We start from the raw sequence: 17,725 nt of genomic DNA, 5'->3' as shown, positions 1-17,725 counted from the left end.
CCTTTTTCTTGAAGTTTGTGAATTGCACTGGCAATTAAAGACAAATGCTAGTGGACATCCAGGTTTTAATGACAAAAGTGTCTATTAATTGCATTTTAAAGTTGAAATCAATAGGGTTATTATAGTTACTGTTTTATGTTCATCCTGTGTTTTTACACTTTAATGGTCCAAGATATTCCTTTAATTGTGTAATTAATTGCATCACATGATCATTAGGTTAGCATTTAAATGCTTATAGAGTGACCGCTTGTATTCTGATGTTTCTACTGGTGAAACAAAAGCACTTAATCATTAAAGAGTTTTGTTTTATTATCTGATCTCTGGTTATTGTCTTACTGTTGGATTCAAATAATTGCAAAGGGTCAATTTTGGATTTAAAGTTTGTGGTGTTTGTACTAACTAAACAAAAAAGAAGATTCATTACAATTCCAAATAGAGGTAGCAAGAGAGACTTCAAAAGGACATTTGAAAGCTTTATGTAAAGAAGTACTAGGCATTGCAAAAGTTTATGACAAAAGGGGGTTTATGGGCTGGTGGCTGGGATTGTAATAATGTGTTAAAAATAAAAAGAAATAAGAAAGGGAAATGTATAAAAATGTATGGGATTGGCAAAAAAAAATATTTGTAAAGCTTTTGAATGAATAATTAAATGAAGGTTTTATGTACAAAGAGTTATTCAGTGAAATACTTAAATTCATATGGAAGAAAGAAGACAGAAGATAATTAAACTGGAGATCAATAGTATTGAATAATAATGATTATAAGATCTTTATGAAAATAGTACAAAAGAGATTTGAAACTAAAATGGGAAATATGGAAGATAGCATATATAGTATAAAGGGGAAGCATTGTCAAGAATTATCAACGATGGGTAAAAAAAAATGTGGATGATATGAACCGAAAAGAAGAAGCAAAAATCGTAACAGGAGACCTTAATAAAGCATTTGACACAACTGGACATAAAAACGTACTGGTAATAATGAAAGACTATAATATAAGTGAGAAAGTTAGAAAATTGTGTATGTCAGCATATAGTAATAATAAAGTAAAATACTTTTAAATGGCTGGTTAAGCCAAGAGATACATGTGAAGAGTGGTGTAAGACAGGGATGTCCAGTGAGTTGTATACTCTTTGCGGTAGTTATGAATGTGATAGTACATGAAATAAATTACAAAATGAAGGAGGCAGGATATATAAAACCTGAAGTTTTAAGAATTTGAGTTCTGTTAACACATGCAGATAGCATTATAATAATTTCAAAAAACAACATTTAGATAATGTAATTTGCAGAAAGTAGTGTTTAGACATGATAGGGATGGCTTTAAATAAAAAGTAAAGGTTTACGTGATGTGGTAAAGATTGGGGATATACATTTTACAGTGAATTAAATTTCTGTTTTAGGTATACAATTTGGGAATAAAGATGTAAGTAGAATTCAATGGGAAAAAACAACAGAAGAATAAAGCAAGCATGTCTTTTCTGGAGAACATATAAATTATCATTAAAAAAAAAGACTTGTTTAATTCAGTACTGATGGGAAAAATAGCATACTTAGTAAGTGTATTTATGTTGCCAACAGTATTTGAAAAGGAATTATTACAAATATTTTTTTAATTTATATGGGATTCTGGATTAAACCCAGTAAAAAGAGGAGTTTGTACATAAATAAGAAGGTGGCTTAGGGTTAATTAACCAAGTGGTATATGCTGCTTCATTAAATTTGTACAAAGTGTTAAAGTGAATAAATGAAAAATATGAAAGACTTGTAGTAAAACTGTATACATATAAGTATGTTAAATTTTGGGGTATGGTAAAAAAAACTGAGAAAAACAGTGTAAATGAAAAAAATAAAATGTTAAAGAAAAAATATTTTGTGGAAAATAAAAATTGATATAGAAAAGATAGAAAAGTATGGCATAAGAATATAATGATAAAATTTGATTATGTAAAACCATGGCAAAATCTAACAGATGAAAAAATTACAGTTATAAAAATAAGAAGCGAATGGTATAATCAGGAGGTAGAATGTTAAGATTTTTTGTGGAGACTGGTAGCAGATAATTTGCAGTTAAAGGAACTATGCCATATAAAAAGAAAAGTGATAGAATATGTTAATATTGTCAAGAAGAAACAGCTATGGAACATGTATTTTTAAAATGTAAGAGAGTAAAAAGTTATAGAAAAAACTATGTAAAGATTTTTTGAAGCTATAAAAGAAGTGGATAAAATAAACATTTATATGATTAAATATTGGTATCATAAGAACAGAAGTAAAGAATATCTTAAAAAATAGATAAAAATGTATTTTATGGGTTAAAGAATAAATGAAAACTGGTAAATGGATTTTAGCAACAATATTAAGTAAAATCAGATGGTGGTTATGGAAAAAGGAGTGGGGGTCTAAGGATGAGAATTTAGCATGATCATACTGGAAATTATAAATATGTGCAAACAGCTTTGTATATTTATATATATTTGAATATATGTAAATATTTAGTAAATAATAGTCATTTTATATATAAAAAATTATATCTATTCTTATCGATGGATGCCTTGGGATCTTTTACATCCACTAATTCAAGCTGATGGGGCATCAGTTTTATGTCTCATCAAAAGGACAGCCCAGTCAGGAGGCGAGCAACTATAATACATTCCAGAGCCTTGTAAATTATACTAGTGAGACTAACAGCCCTGAAATTCCAAAGATCAGTAGAGGAATCACCTTAATGAAAGGGCACCACGGCTTTCATTCTCTACTCCTCAGAGACCTAACCAGTGGAAAGACTCAGACTGAAGAGCTGCTGAAGAGGTTTTCTAAGTAGGACTTTACATTTCACAGCAGGCATCTAAGAATATTGTCTGGGCACACAGAAGTAGCATTTTTAATTTTAGAAAGTGCCAAAAGGACTTCTGTCTCAGTTAGACAGACATCTGCAGAAAGCCTTTCTTCACATGGGCAGGCTGTAGGGCACAATAATAATAAAATCTTGAAACACCCCAATGGCTGCCTGAATGATATCCCATCTCCACTGAGCCTCACTCTAGTGATGGGGAATGAATAGACCAATTGGCATTCAGAGTGAGGGAGGGATGGATGACTTGCAAGGCACTGAGGGATAAACAGCAAAACAGTATTTAACTTCTCCATTGATATCCTATTTTCTTTACAGCTAGCTGTATCATCCACAACCTCATTATCATGGTCATTCAAATTAGTTAGGCTTTTCTCAGGTTTTTGATCCAAGCTTTACAGGGATGGTTGTCATCTTCACATTCAAAGTTAGGGATTCCACATTCTTATTAGGTCATGTCCATGGTCCATTCCCACTACTGGAATGGTTCTGGTACACCTGCCAAAAAAAAAATCACTAATCTAGTAAACTGCCATCGCAATGTCTAAGTCTTCCACATTTCTTCTGAACTCTAGCTCCACCCTCAGTGCCTTCCTCACCACTACATGCTCTCAGGGGACTATGGCATGTTGCCACAGATGGTTAATCCACCAGATTCATAAAAGTGGTTTGGAGGTACACCATTTGTACAGTATGTAGTTCAAAAATAGATCATTTCATAAAAGAAGGTTGTGCTCCATTGTGTCCAAACTTGTTTATATGTCTCGGAGTCATGCAATATCCCATAGCTTTTATTTCATATTGTGTTGTTGTGCTGTAGCTAACAGAGTACTCTTGCTAGTACAGAATGCTGCATCTTGAACAGGAATACCATGGATATGCAGCTTAGCATGTAATACACTTGCTTCTTTACCAGTAATGCTATACTAAGGAAGTTGTGTTTCATTATGCAGTCACAGCCAGGTGAAATTCAAAGCCATTTAAACAAACTGACCATGATATGCAGAGTATAGTCAATTTGCATGTATATAAATTAAGAACTCAACTTTTGCTGCTGCTCCCACTGCTGAGCAACTGCTGGGTGGGTTGTGGCATCACTTGTGAGATATGTCATGTGAAGTTGTCATGCAACATTTTTGTGTGCAACACATCATCACAAAAAAGCAGATATATACAATTTATTGTTCTGACAATATGAGGTATGCATACGGGACATAACAACAGTGCTGCTCAGTACTGTCTTTTTAGGTACATCACTGGTTGACACACCTACAACATTAGTCCCACATTAGTAAGTGGTTTGTAGTTGAACTGCCATGAAATTTCTTTTCCCCTATACCATATAGTGCACAGTTCACAGGTTTGTGAATTCTAGGCAACAGCTTTGCACATTGCATATCTACTGCATACATGGACTCTTCCTGGTCCCCAGCAGTATGTGTCACTACATCATAGTGTTCAGGTCCATTTATGACTTTGTGTATGACTCTAGAAATGGTTTAGACCATGTAATAGCCATATGCAGTTACAGATAATGTGTATGAATCCCAGTCATAGAACTTAACAAGCAGGGAGAAGTAACAGAGGCATCTTCTTAACAGATAAGAATAATACCAGCAGAGTTCTTAGCAAACAGGGACAAAGGCCTACCTGAAGCCAAAACAACCCATACTCAAGCAGTTACACGGGTGCTACTGCCAAGCTCACCCATCCTCAAGGGAAGAAGATGGTTTGGCTCACCACATTGAAAACACCTTCAAGAAATTAGGCAATCTTCTGCAGCAATGAGCCTAGTAAGCCTGTGTGTCTACACCAGGAAAGTTAATATGTATGGGGGTATGCATGGGCCTCATAGTAAGCAGCACAGTGGAGCCTGCAAGCTGCCAATGCTAGGTCAGTACACATAGTCCACTCCCACACACTTGACTCTTGCCTCTAGGGTTGACTGATCTCAGTCTTGTAACCCAGATAAGAAACGAAAAGGGCTATAAGGCTTTTATTATGAATAACTTGGCCTGACCTTTGCCACTCATTAAAGAAACAAATGGGTTGAAAGTGTGCTGATGCAGAAGCTATCAGGCAGATCATGTGAGCAGAGCTGGGGGCTACTGCTCTTTCTGTTTCTCCAAGTGTCAGATAATAAAACATCTACTGTTAAGCATATGAGTAGTGCCTAAAGAATACAGTAAATAAGTATCTGATAAAATGACAAGCCTAAATTAAACAGTACACAGTCAAAGTGACAGGATGATATTGGGAAGTCACTGAAGATTTTGCAATAATACAGAATAATCAAATTCTCCTTTTCTTAATGTCTATACTAAAGACAGAAACGGGAGCAGCCAAAATAAGCTTACTAACTGCAGCAGCAGAGAAGCAAGAGCAGTAGATGAAACGCAGAGTATATGAGCAAGCTGTGTATGTTTAGTTAAAACTGGCCATAGCAGGACTTGTTTGTGTCTTTCGGCTTTTCCCGGTTAGGGGTCGCCACAGCAGAACTCCGGTCCGCTAATGATTGGCAGTTGATTTTTACGTACCGGCTTGCCAGGCCTGATGCACAACCTTCAACGAAGGTACGCCCATTCACGCATGTCTCCACGCAGAAGACGCTCCAGCTGAGAATCGAACCGGACAGCTTCTTACTGTGAGGCGACAATGCTACCGCAGCACCACCACCGTGGGTCAATGCCTGTAAATTAGCTTCAGTCTAGAGTCAGTTAAAAATTAACTTTAATAGATACACAAGTTAGAAGTCCTTTGTTATAAACACGTCTATATTTCTCAAGTTAAGTTTCAACACAAGCAAGACACATTTCCAGAAATACAAAGATGTTAAAAATTGCTTCCAGGCAGAAATGCCACAGGTGAGATGAAACAGTAATTCAATGCAGGTGTGTAAATCACATTTATGTTCCCAGTAGTTGACAGTCCTGCAAGAATGAGTATAGTGCATTGGTACCTGTCATGATTTCAAGGTGAAAGGATCTGCTACTGAAAGGAAAGGGTTATAATAAGAGAGACCAAACAATTAAGTATAGATAACGCAGTCCTTACTCTTTACAAACAGTATTCTAGTGTAAGGCAGTATAGCCTGCTTCTGAGATGTCAGATTAACAGGTGCAGGAAACAGAGGTAATCCAGAATGCTCCAGCAGGGTCTTGTATCCCACCTGTGACCCAGAGGGTGACAGGACTAACAAGAAACAGAGTACAAATGATTAGTCTACATAAAATCACTTTAGCTAGCAGATCTAAGGGACTCTGTCTCTGATGCCCTCCCTGTAGGAGGAATAAAGACACCTTGTTGAAGTTTCAAGTAGTTTATTCAGTTAAGCAGGTAGACAGATAAGTCTTCTTGTTTTAATACATTACATATAACAGGTAAGTTATTTAAAGGGAGTTACAGACAATGGTGGGAGGGTCCAGGGGAGATGATTGAAGGAAAATCTGGGACATGAAAAAATAAGAAACCAATCTCAAACCTTAGCAGTTAGTCCCTTATTTGAATATTCTTGAAACACCCACAAGAGTTTACCAGCTCAGCAGACTGTGGACTCTCATTCTTAGTTTAAAGGTTTTTATTTTTATTTTCAACAAACAAAAAATGACAACACACCATGAGCTAGCACTGTAGAACAATATTTAAGAAAACACTTTACCTGAGTTTATTCAGGACCATGTAATGGAGTGGTTTGTAGAGTGCTTTACTCCCCAGCAGGGAGGGCATAAAAGATAGAGTCTTCTAGATGTGCTAGCTAAAGTGATTTTATCCGGACTAATCCTTTATACTCATTTTCTATTAACAGGTGCAGGGTGATATTCCTGTTTCTCCAAGAGCGGGTATACTGGTGCCAGGAATTGCATCCCACACAAATAGAATTTCGGGCCTAGGTAACAGATACCTTTAATTTAGATATGTAGTCTTGGCTTGAATGGGAAGCTGCATAAGATACAGAGCAAAAGAATGCTTCCTGTGGTCAGGCAAACTAGGCTACGGCAGATGCAGAGCTGTGATCAGGTACCTCTGTGCCCTAGCATGTGTGTTAGACAGCCAGCATCCTGTTCTGCTGAAAGAACTGAATACTCCTTATGATGAGTACAACTGCAGTCCAGCTGCTACTACTCGCACACCAGTAACAAGCTTACCTAGGTCAACCATGGCACACCAACATGTTTTACAGATTAGTAAGGCAAGCCACACCACTGTCAGCCAAGAAAGGTTTTGGCAAATGGAAATCTCAGCCCTCCACTACCCACATCAAACAACAATGACTCTGACCTTATAGTTTTTATACACACCCAGTAAATAGCATGTGACCTGCCTGATCATTGCTGTTGGCTCCAAAGTTTATTGTTCTCTACTTGAAACAAGCATCCAGGAGTCACTTACCTAACCAGACTACAGATGTCCTTATACATTTTTAAACTACATACCAAGACAGCTTCATAGATGCAAGTGAACAAAAGCTGCCAACAAAATTTAGCAGTCTCACAAAAAAATTCTGAGTTTTTCTCTGAGCTGACATTGCTTTGTTGAACCATTTAGGTATATTAGTACAGAACTATATGCAGTAGATATTATGACCAAGCTGACTGGTTTGCTCTAATAGGAATTTACTAGGCTAATGGCCCTAGGGCTTTTACAAGCCTAGCCATGTTATACACGTTCCCTAACTGACATTGGTTAGATGGTTGTTATTTGAAGAGCAAGTCTATGATCAGCACTGACTGCCCCTGTCCATTAGAGACATAGGGGTGAATTTACGGTCTCCCATCCAATTGTGTAGATTGCACTTGAATAGGGTCATTGAGGAGATCTCTGCTTCATGTGAATTGGGAGTCTATTCCAGAGGAGCAGCAAACTCTGGGAGATATGTCTGTGCCTCTGGCTAGCATGAGATCCTTAGAGCAACTGACTCTTGTCCCATCTGATTTACAGAAGTGTTTCATTTCCATTAGGACAGGGACAGAGACTGCTCTGTAGGCCAGGCACAAGTCACCTCTCAGCAGCCTGTAGGATAGAGTACAGTGATAGGGCTTTCAGACTTTCCATGTCATGTTTTGGAGGCCCCGAATTTTCTGGTTGAGAAATCTTTGTCTCTCCAGCTGCTGCAGGTGCCTGGTGAGGTACATGCTAAAGGGAGCATCATACTCTATTAGTGGTCTAATGAGGGTCCAGTACAGAGGAGTTATAACATCCTTAATCTGGATGCTATGCCCTTACTTATGAGATGCACAATGTTGAAGGCTTTTCTTACCACTGTGGAAACTTGGTGGTCAAAGTTCAGATTGCTATCTACCAGTGTTCTTAGATCTCGCACCACTGAGTTTGAATTTAGGAGGCTGCTAGCAATACTGTAATTTGCAGGTACTTCCTCTTTCCCAAAGGGGATAATAATGCACTTTTTTGCATTTAGTTTTAGTCCATGGCTTTGGCACCAATCATTTGTCTGTGTTAGCCCCTTTTGTAATATATTAACATCATTTCGAGACTCAATGATTGCTCCCAGTTTGTAAACATCAGCAAACTTGGTAAGCCACAGGCCATCTACTTTCACCTGGACTTCCAAGAAATAGATTTCAAACAGCAGAGGGCCCAGCACAGATCCTTGTAGTATGCCACTGGTAACTGGTCTACTGGTAGAGGTGAATCCCCAACTTTGACAGTATGCATTCTGTTGGTGAGCCAGTTGGCTAGCCATCTAGTGATGTATGGGTTAATCCCAGCTGGGAGAGTTTCTCAATCACACCCAAGTGGGGGATTGTGTAAAAAGCCTTGGCTAAGTCAAGATAGGCGGTATGTACTATTCTGCCTTCATCCAGGGTTTTGATGACATTCTCAAAAGAGTCCACCAGGTTCAATAGGCATGATCTACCTTTAACAAAGCCAAGTCGGGTCAAGAGTTTAAAAGTTGTCTATGACCTTCTTGATAAGGTCCATGATGATTCTTTCATTGCCCTTACAGATAAGGCTGGTTAGGCTTATGGATCAATAGTTCCCATGGTCAGTTGATGGACCGCCTTTGTGCAAGGGGATTACTGCTGCTGTTCTCCACTCTGCTGGAACAAACCCATCAATCAGGCTGAGGTTAAAGAAAGTGCCAAGTGGTTCTGCTAGGTCTTGTTTTAGACTATTAAGCAACTTGAGATGTCACCTGGTCCCATAGAGGTCATATTGTTTGTCCTTGGACAGCACATATACAACCTGCTCTTTGAAGATGCTACGTAAGTAAAGGACAGGTGTTTGTGCCAAATCTGTCAGCTAGCAAGTTGGCAGTTTCCTTAGGTTTCTGCATTTTTTAATTTTCCAAGTTTTTTGGGTTTCTAATACCATGACAGGAATGGACCCCATTCCTAAGTCAAAATATGATTAAAGTTCATAAATTAGTATTGCTTCAATCTTTGATGTTAGCCAAAAGTTCTCGTTGCATCACCAGCAATGTGACCATTAACGACGACTCCTGCAATTCATATGGAGTTACATGTATTGGTAACATATCTAAGTATGGTTGTAAATTCTGTTTTATAAGACTCATTGCTTCTACTAATATTGCAACTGTCTGGGTAGCCTTCTTCCACATTGCCCTCATTTCTGCGTGCAAGTCCTGGTATTTTATGACTTTGTGTTTTTCTCTGTACGTAGGACACTGTAGTCACTGGGTGCAGCAATTTCACTGATCAATACTACTTTTGTCTTCTTTTCTTGGACTACTATGTCTGGTTTTCTCGCATCTATTTTTGAACTGTTGGTAAAGGATGATCCCATACAGTATACAGTCCTTCTACCATTAGTATATCACACCCAGCAACAAGATGTGTGACTGTTTCTAATTCTGTTTTACAAAGCCTACATTTGTCTGTTTCTCCCACATATTCAATGGACTTTGTAAAACAACATGTACATAGTCTACTATATAGGGCTGCCAATATTAACCTTTTGTTTTTTGCTTCATCTCTCCTTAACCATCCCTGCATTCAGGCAAGATCAACATGAAGTTGCTCCAAGAGCTTTCTGTACTTGCAACTACATTTATGCATTTTCCACATGTCTTGCCTTCTCATCTGATCCTTCACCTTAGATTTTCCTTTATTGGTATATTCAGTTGCTGTCTGATTTTTATCTACTTCTGGTTTCATTTCCATTCCAGCTTGGCGCTGATAAGCTTCGGCTAAACTAAGCAGGGAAGTCATTTTAGACTTATTCTACTCATGTTACAAAACTTTCACATTGTTTAGATCTTGTGAGGTCAGCAAATGTATCCAGTCCCACAACTGCAGATCTATACATGTAATCAATTTTGAGGAGGCCCATACCTCCTTCAGAACGGGTAATATATAATCTTGGTATGCACTCATCATCTTCTTTCGGCTGTTCCCGTTAGGGGTCGCCACAGCGGATAACCTGTTTCCATTTCTTCCTGTTCTCTGCATCTTGCTCTGCCACACCAACCACTTGCATGTCCTCTCTCATCACATCCATAAACCTTATCTTAGGCCTTCCTCTTTTCCTGTTACCTGGTAGCTTCATCCTTAGCATCTTTTTCCCAATATACTCAGCATCCCTCCTCAGCACATGTGCATACCAACGTAATCTTGCCTCTCTGGCTTTGTGTCCAAGCCTTCCAACCTGGGCTGACCCTCTAATATACTTATTCCTAATCCTGTCCACCCTCATCACACCCAGTGCAAATCTTAACATCTTTAACTCTGCCACATCCAGCTCAAACCCCTGCCTTTTTGTCAACGCCACTTTCTCCATCCCATATAACATAGCTGGTCTCACTACCCTCTTGTAGACCTTCCTTTTCACTCTTACAGGTACTCGTCTGTCACAAATCACTCCTGACACTCTTCTCCACCCACTCCATCATGCCTGTACTCTCTTCCACACTCACCATTACTCTGAACTATTGACCCAAGTATTTAAACTCATCCACCTTCAACACCTCTACTCCTTGCATCCTCACCATTCCTCTATCCTCCCTCTCATTCACACACATATATTCTTAGTCCTGCTGACCTTCATTCCTCTTCTCTCTAGAGCATATCTCCATCTCTCCAGGGTCTTCTCCACCTGTTCCCTACTCTCACTACAGCTCACAATGTCATCTGCAAACATCACAGTCCACGGGGACTCATGTCTGATCTCGTCTGTCAATCTGTCCATCACCATTGCAAATAAGAAAGGGCTCAGAGCTGATCCTTGATGTAACCCCACCTCCACCTTAAATGCATCCGTCACTCCAACTGCAGACCACACCGCTGTCACAATACCCTCGTACATATCCTGTATCACTCTTACATACTTCTCTGACACTCCTGACTTCCTCATAAAATACCACAACTCCTCTCTAGGCACCCTGTCATATGCTTTCTCTAAGTCTACAAAAACACAACGCAACTCCTTCTGACATTCTCTGTACTTCTCCATCAACACTCCTAGAGCAAACATCGCATCTGTAGTGCTCTTTCCCAGCATGAAATCATACTGCTGATCACTAATCATCACGTCCCTTCTTAACCTAGCTTCCACTACTCTTTCCCATAACTTCATGCTGCGCCTGATCAATTTAATCCCTCTGTAGTTACTACAGCTCTGCACATCACCCTTATTCTTAAAAATCGGTACCAAAACATTTTCTCCATTCCTCGGGCATCCTCTCACTTTCCAAGATTTCATTAAACAATCTGGATAAAAACTCTACTGCCATTTCACCTAAACACCTCCATGCTGCCACAGGTATGTCATCTGGGCCAACAGCCTTTCCATTCTTCATTCACTTCATAGCTATCCTTACTTCCTCCTTGCTAATCCATTGCACTTCATGATTCACTATCCCCACATCATCCAACCTTCTCTCCCTCTCATTCTCTTCATTCATTAACCCCTCAAAGTACTCTTTCCATCTCCTCAACACACTCTCCTCGCTTGTGAGTATGTTTCCCTCATTATCCTTTATCACCTTTACCTGCTGCACATCTTTCCTAGCTCGGTCCCTCTGTCTAGCCAATTGGTACAGGTCCTTTTCTCCCTCTTTAGTGTCCAACCTTTCATACAACTCTTTATATGCCTTATCCTTAGCCTTTGCCACCTCTCTCTTTACCATGCACCCCATCTCCTTATACTCCTGTCTACTTTCTTCATCTCTCTGACAATCCCACTTCTTTGCCAACCTCTGTGTAGTTCCTCATTACACCACCATGTCTCCTTGGCGTCCTTCCTCTGTCTCGATGTGATACCAAGCAGCTATCTAGCCATCTCCTTACTAGCTCTGCTGTAGTTACCCAGCTATTTGGTAACTCTTCACTGCCACCCAGTGCCTGTCTTAACTCATCCCTGAACTCCATCTCACAATTACCCTTTTTCAGTTTCCACCATTTGATCCTTGGTGCTGCCCTCACACTCCTCCTCCTCTTCTTGATCACCATCATCCTACAAACCACCATCCTATTCTGCCTAACTACACTTTCTCCGGTCACCACTTTACAGTCTCCAATCTCCTTCAAACTGGCCCTCCTACATAAGATATAATCCACCTGTGTGCATCTTCCTCCACTCTTGTATGTCACCCTATGCTCCTTCCTCTTGTTAAAATACATATTCACCACAGCCATGTCCATCCTTTTCGCAAAACCCACTACCATCTGACCTTCTGCATTCCTTTGTTTAACACCATACCTACCCATCACTTCCTCATCCCCTCTGTTCCCTTCACCAACATGCCCATTGAAATCTGCTCCAATCACCACTCTGTCACCCTTGGGTACAGTCATCACCACTTCATCCAATTCACTCCAAAATTTTTCTTTCTCATCCATTGCACACCCAACTTGTGGAGCATATGCACTAACAACATTCATCATTACACCATCAATTTCCAGCTTCATAAACATCACTCTATCAGACATTCCTTTCACCTCCAAAACACTCTTAGCATACTGTTCCTTCAGAATAACTCCTACGCCATTTCTCCTCCCATCAACACCATGATAAAACAATTTGAACCCACCTCCGATACACCTAGCTTTACTCCACCTCCCATCTGGTCTCTTGCACACACAATATACCAACCTTCCTTCTGTCCATCATATCAGCTAGCTCTCTCCCTATACCAGTCATACTGCAAACATTCAAAGTTCCGACCCTCACTCCCACAGTCCTAGCCTTTCTCCTCTCTTCCTGCCTTCAGCCATGCCTTCCACCTCTTCTCCTCCTTCGGCCAATTTTTATAAATCATTTGTTGAGCATGATGCATCATTCTTGTTTTTCTGTCAAACCTATCCAGCACCTTTTGGGGCCAGTCAATCACTCCAAAACTATAAGTTAGGACAGGAAGAGCAAATTGGTTTATAGCTTGGACTTTGTTCCTAGATGTCAACGTTGCTTTCAGTATTAATTTTAGTCTTCTGAAATAATCCTTACTAAGCCTTATTCATTTATTGATCATGTATTACTGTTGATCCATCAATTCCCAAATATTTATACACTCTCTCTTGCTCAAGTCCTTTTATATCACATTCCTGTCTCAAACCGTTGTTTTCTTGGTGCTGCAGCCTTCCTGATTTAAAGGTTGCTTTTGCACATTTCTCAAGACCAAATGACATTCTTATGGGTCTATATCAGATGATCAAAGTTTTACTACTTCGAATCAGTAAACATTGATCACTACTGATCGAAGTAGTAAAACATCAAATCATCCTCAACTTTTTTTGAAACAAAAAATAAAACTAAAGGGTGTAAGCAGGGGGGGTCAAGCCCCCCTGCACCCCCACACCCCCCCGCTACTTAAATATACCAACTCCAAGACCGCACTACATTAAAGTAAACATAAATCTTCCCTTACAGAGATTTCTGTTTACATGTTCGATATTCTAAGCATTTGCTATTGTCATGTCAACAATATGAGATTCGATATTGTCGGCTTTCGACAATGTAATATAGACTCCATTCTTATATCATGTGAAAATGTTTTGACCACTTGCAGTTGTGCTTTCATTTCCTCATCTGATGTACAATATAGTTTTAAATCATCTACAAAAAGAACATGAGAAGTCTTTACACTTGTTTTCTGAGAGTCAAATCGTAGTCACGACCTAATTTAAGTAGACAACTTAATGGGTTAAGGGCAAGACAAAAGAGCAGTGGCGACAGGGAGTCACCCTGGAATATCCCCCTTTGAATTTTTATCCTGGAATAATAATTTGTCCTTTATCATGGTTTAACTGCAAACGTGGTTTGCCACTGTTTCATGGTCACTGTAATGTAATCAATTAGTGCAGGGTACATCTTATACATTTTTAAGCACTCTTATCCATGACTGTGAGATATTGTCAAATTCTTTTTTTATAGTTTATCCATGCCATACTTAGATTCTTCCCCTTTTGACAGTTCTCCATTATGACTGAAAACAAATGATCCTTTGTTCCCTATGGCTTTTTTTTATTATTCATTTGTTCTATTGCCATGATCGAGGTTTCTTCTAAATGACTATGAAATATATCGGCATCAATTCCAGTGTATAGTTTATACGTTGTCAGAAGGCAAGTTATTGGTCTATAGTTTTTAGGATAACTTGCAGGTTCACTCTTAAGTAGCAGTATTGTTTTTCCTATTGTTAACCAAGCTGGTGTCTGTTTGGGGTGTGCCCATAAATAGTTCTTACTCATGGCTAAATTTTCATGTAAAGATGTTAATACTTTTAGCCAGAAGTTAGGTACTGCATCTGGGCCTGAGGTTTTCCATTTAGAAGCTTTTCTTAACTTTGTTTCAATCCTTCTGGCCATTACGTCATCCCATTTCATATCCTGCACATTTGAATGTCTTATTCTTTCTTTTACTTCCATCAATTCAGCATCTTTGTTATGTTCCACAGGATCTTCATAGCTATTTCTCCAAAATGTATCTATTTCTTTTTTTTTTTTGTGGTGTTTCAATTCATTTTGCCTTGTTTCCCCAACTCTCTATAAAATATTTTAGGGTCGTCAAATCACTTATTTTGTACTTTTTCTTTATCTACATTTTTCCTAAGTTTTTCTGCCTCTACGGATATTTTGTTTTTATTTGCAATGGTGCATGATAGATCCTAATCTGTTCTGATACTGTACATTGCTTTTATCACGTCTATCTTTCTGAGTATTTTTGTTGCTCTGTTCCATCTTTTAACAGTGACACTTCTTATCTTAATTGCTTTATAGTTTTCTCCATCTCATACTTCCATAATGGCATTCGATTTCTCCCCTTCCTTTCCCTTACTCCCCTGTGTTTCTGTGGTAAGACTATCTATTAATTTAAAAGCACAGTAGTAGATCCTATTTACTTCTGTTATATCACATGAATCTCTATGGACAGACCAAATTAATGTGTCTGTTTTATCAAACTTCTAACTTTTTAGGTAGTACTGACTTTTTGTAGTCTATTTCTTTTATTGATCTTAATATGTCTGTCCATGTCTATTAAATCAAGCAACTCCTGTCTTAGATCATTTTCTTCTAAACGGAGGGCACATTTTTTGTTCTCCATTTCCTGTGGGCATTCTATAGAAACTTCCAGAGCATGTTCCTGTGTCACATTCTCTTCAGTTTCATCCTGTCATCCGTTGCTCTTTCATATGGAAACTCACTGGCCTATCACTCCACAACATTAACTGTGTCAGAGTTGCCAAAGGTTACCGTTTCTTCCCTTGCTGTGCAACTCCAACTGAATATTTGTACTTGTTTCCTATGGAAGGCTCCAAAGTATCTTCATATGGCAACTGATAATATGTTTCACACTCCACTGTTTTTCCTTAAGTTGGGGATTCATATCTCTATCCTGCTGTGATGTCATGTGAGTTAGAGTTTCTACACTAAATCCTTCACTTCTCAGGTAATCCATAACCTCAGTTTCTATTTCTTTAACTTCTCCATTACTAATCCTCTTTTCGACATTTCCTCTGTTTTCTTATTTTTGTGTTGTAAAGTTTTTCAAGTCTGGATGCCTTTGCCTGTATTTCTCTTCAAATATCTTTGGTGCTGGTCTTTTTGTATTGGTTAGTTTTGCTTTCTCCTTTGCATAAATATTGCACCTTATTGAATCTCTCTTTCTTTCCCATGTCGATATTTCTTCTTCAGATGTCTCCTGATTCTCCTGTTTCTCCTTACTTTGGGGACTCGTTCCATCATGCTGTGATATAACCTGTGTTAGATTTTCTACACTAAATCCTTCCCTTCGCAAGTATCCATAACTTCATTTATTTATTTTTTTAACTTCTGCGTTACTAATCTTCTGTTCTATGTTCCCTCTTTGTGATCTTATTTATTTTTTTGTGAAGTTTTCCATATCTAGGTGCCTGTATTTTTCTTTGAGGCTGCTTTTTTTGTGTTGATTAATTTAGCTTTCTTCTTTAAAAAAATATTGCACCATATCAGATGCCTCTCTCTTTCCCATGTCCATATTTCTTTTTTATGCCTTTCAAAAGTCTCTAGATTTTGTTCTTTATATTTTCCACTACCTCAGTCACTTCTTTTTCCAAATGGCCCAGGGTTTCTTGGTCTATATAATGTTTTTCATAAATTTGTTGTATTAATGGACACAATGTTTTATCTGAAGCTTCTGACAGTTTTTCTTGTGAAAGTATTTCTCTTTTCTCTAATTTCTCTCAATCTTTTTGTATATCTTCAGTATAGAAATTCTGGGCTTCTTGCATAATAGTAACAATACATAATTTCTTTCTTATCCTCTATATTTCACTGTATTTTCTTTATGGCTCTTTTTTGGCCTATCAGTTTTTGTGATTTTTGTGGAATGCTACTTCCTTCCACAACAGGGGGACCATACTCCACCCTGGGCCTAGCCTAGCCCCATTGTAGACATGTTTGTGTCTTGAGGATTCTACCCTGTCATTTTTTCCAGTCCTGGCACCAATGTACCTACCAGGATTGGGAACTTTTTTTATCCTGGGTCTTACGCACCCAGCTGTCTTTTTTATTTTTTAACCTACTTCTGTCCATGATATATGCTACATAAAATACAGTCTATATATCAGTGTCATCTTGGTGAGATTTTGATAAAAAAACGGTCCACTTTGTGAAGGTACTCACCAAGACTTGAGGATGAATTCAATTCCAGCAATACTACTCTCCTTTGCTTGTTGACTTATCTCTCCATTCAGACCCCATATCATCACTCCAATCGGATCCCCATCATCTCTCTATCTGGACTGCTATCATCTCTCCATTTGGACCCAGGTTCAGTATGAGAGGTACCTTCCACTATAAGTTTGGCACATAGTTGGGTGTTCCTTTTAGATTTCAGATATAGCTAAAGGATACCTTATGATTATCCTTAGTTAGGGATGCTAATTTAGCTTCATGACTAGCTCTACCAGACTTTACAAGATATCTGATTTGCTTGTTCAAGCTGTAGAGGGTATTCTTCCTCTGCCAAGTTCCTTCTTGTCCTTAGACATCAGTTTCTTCCTTTTGTTATATAACCTATTTATACTTGAGGTCTACCAGGGTGGCCTGTTTTTTTCGGGAGGACCTGGTTTTGATCTAATCAGGTACAGTTGAGTCTATAAAGTTGTTTAGGTGGATATGAAGGGCATTTGTGTACTTCTCTGCATAGGTGTCATTGTTGGTGATTTTAGCAGGCGGGTTGAAGTTTGCTTTGCAGAAATTTTTCACATTTTTCCTCCTGTGGGGGTATCAGGTCTGATTGTTACTCTGAAGAAAGACAGACTTATGGTCTGACATCACCAGGGAGGGCAATATACAGTGGATATTGCAGTGACATACCATGTTGGTCAGTACTAAATCTAGGACATTTGAGCCCATTGTGGGGGAGCAGACTAGCTGTTCAGAGCATTTGTTTTATTTTGACAAAATCCAGGAAC

Source organism: Protopterus annectens, chromosome 2.part0 (genome assembly GCF_019279795.1).
Source record: "Protopterus annectens isolate FY-2018-M chromosome 2.part0, PAN1.0, whole genome shotgun sequence".
Lineage (NCBI taxonomy): Eukaryota > Metazoa > Chordata > Ceratodontiformes > Protopteridae > Protopterus > Protopterus annectens.
This window is presented reverse-complemented; position numbering follows the sequence as displayed.